Source organism: Eriocheir sinensis, chromosome 50 (genome assembly GCF_024679095.1).
Source record: "Eriocheir sinensis breed Jianghai 21 chromosome 50, ASM2467909v1, whole genome shotgun sequence".
NCBI classification, from domain to species: domain Eukaryota; kingdom Metazoa; phylum Arthropoda; class Malacostraca; order Decapoda; family Varunidae; genus Eriocheir; species Eriocheir sinensis.
The window spans coordinates 2,295,394-2,297,893 of NC_066558.1; the positions used below are offsets into that span (position 1 = coordinate 2,295,394).

The following is a 2,500-nucleotide window of genomic DNA, read 5'->3' on the forward strand; positions in this document are numbered from 1 at the left end:
GAAGGGAAGGGATGAGATTGGATTGGCTAGGAGAGTAAGGAATGGGAAAGGAAGGGAAGGATAGGGTAGGGGAAGGGACGAGAAAGGAAAGGAAGGGAAGGGAAGGGATGGGATTGGATTGGATGGGAGAGTAGGAGATGGGAAAGGAAGGGAAGGGTAGGCAAGATAAGGGAAGGGAAAGGAAGGGAAGGGAAGGGAAAGTGAAATCTATAGTTCTTTTAAAAATGAAAATAAATGAAAAAAAGAAAAACATTGAAAAACCTTTGAAAGACATGATAAAGGAAAATTAAGGAAAAATGAAAGAAAACAACAACAACAAAACAAAACCCTGAAAAAAAGGAAAAAGAAAAACCTGCTTCCTATAAAATGGCAATGAAAATAAAAATGAAAAACGCAAAAAAAAAAAAATATGTATAAATAATGCTAATAAAAGATGCAATCAGTTTGGAAAGGGTTCGCATCAAATTTGCATAGATACTGAACGGCGTGTAAAAAACATATTTCTGAAAGCTGGAACGCTCTCCCTTATTACAGGCAGGCACTCCCCGGCCACCCCCTTCACCCATATCACAAGCTCTCCCTTCCTCGGCCATTCCCTTACCTCCATATCACAAGCTCTCCCTTCACCCATATCACAAGCTCTCCCTTCCTCGGCCATTCCCTTACTTCCATATCACAAGCTCTCCCTTCACCCATATCACAAGCTCTCCCTTCCTCGGCCATTCCGTTACCCCATATCACAAGCTTTCCCTTTCTCGGCCATTCCCTTACCCCCATATCACAAGCTCTCCCATCCTCGGCCATTCCCTTACCCCCATATCACAAGCTCTCCCTTCCTCGGCCATTCCCTTACACCCATATCACAAGCTCTCCCTTCCTCGGCCATTCCGTTACCCCATATCACAAGCTTTCCCTTTCTCGGCCATTCCCTTACCCCCATATCACAAGCTCTCCCTTCCTCGGCCATTCCCTTACCCCCATATCACAAGCTCTCCCTTCCTCGGCCATTTCGTTACCCCATATCACAAGCTTTCCCTTTCTCGGCCATTCCCTTACCCCCATATCACAAGCTCTCCCATCCTCGGCCATTCCCTTCATCCATATCACAAGCTCTCCCTTCCTCGGCTTGTCGATTATTATTATTATTATTATTATTATTATTATTATTATTATTATTATTATTGTTTATTAATGTGATTTTCTATTCTTTTCAGGTGAGTTTCCTTAATTGTCGATCACCGCTTGTTAAGGTAATGTGTACAAGTTCTTATGTATGTGTGTATGTATGTATGTATCTATGTATGTGTGTATGTATGTATGTATGTATGTATGTATGTATGTGTTTATTTTGTTCAAGTATACTTTTTTTAGTTATGTGTCTTTTTTGGTTTATAATTATTTTGCTCTTGTTTTTTTGTGTTCTTTAAATTTTTTTTTATAATTTTTCTTCTTTTATTTTTTCTCTATTAGTTTTTCTTATTTTTTTAGTTTACATTCCTTTGTGTATTTTTTTCTTCATTTTTGTCATCGAATCTCTCTTATTTTGTTTTGTTTTAGTTTTCTTTACTTTCTTCATCAGTTTATTTTCTCTTTTCCATCTGTTGTCTTATTTGTTTTCTTATTACTTGTTTTGTTTTCTTTGTCATTTCTTTATTATTCTCTTGTTTTCTTTTTTCTTTTTCGTTTTGTTTTTTATATTTGTTTTCTCCACCAATTTATTTTCTCTTTTTAATCTGTTTTCTTTGTTTATTTTCTTTTTCTTCTTGTTTTGTTTTTGTTTTGTTTTTTATATTTGTTTTCTCCATCAATTTATTTTCTCTTTTTAATCTGTTTTCTTTGTTTATTTTCTTTTTCTTCTTGTTTTGTTTTTGTTTTGTTTTTTATATTTGTTTTCTCCATCAATTTATTTTCTCTTTTTAATCTGTTTTCTTTGTTTATTTTCTTTTTCTTCTTATTTGCTTTGTTTTATGTTTTGTTTTTCATTTGTTTTCCTCTCAATATTTTCTTCATCAGCTTAAATTCTTTTCCTATTTACATTCGTTCGTTATTCTTTGTTTTCTTTTTCATTTGCTGTCTTCTCAATTTTCTTCATCAGCTTATTTTCTTTTCCTATTTACATTCGTTCGTTATTCTTTGTTTTCTTTTTCATTTGCTGTCTTCTCAATTTTCTTCATCAACTTATTTTCTTCGGTTATTTATTTTCTTCTTCTCATTTATTTTTTCTTGGTAATCTGGGTCGAGGTTTTATATTAAGAATTTTTCCTCCATTAAGTCTGATAATAAGCTTGTCATCTTGCATCATTAACTTTTCTTCTTATTATTTATTCTATCCTCTTTCTATTCCTTCTTAATCCTCCTCCTCCTCCTCCTCCTCTTCCTCCTCCTCCTCCTTCTTTCCTTCTTCTCTTTATAATCATCATCTTCCTTCTCATCATTATCCTCTTCGTTTCCATTGTTCCGAGTTATAATGAGAACGTGTGTGTGTGTGTGTGTGTGTGTG

At 34.6% G+C, this 2,500-nt stretch overlaps 1 protein-coding gene across 1 annotated transcript in view; it reads right to left on the minus strand.

Moving 5' to 3' along the window:
• The window catches only part of LOC126982213 (zwei Ig domain protein zig-8-like), a gene marked incomplete at its 5' end in the record, with an annotated part of 12,672 nt that overhangs the window by 9,117 nt on the left and 1,055 nt on the right, over positions 1–2,500 (minus strand).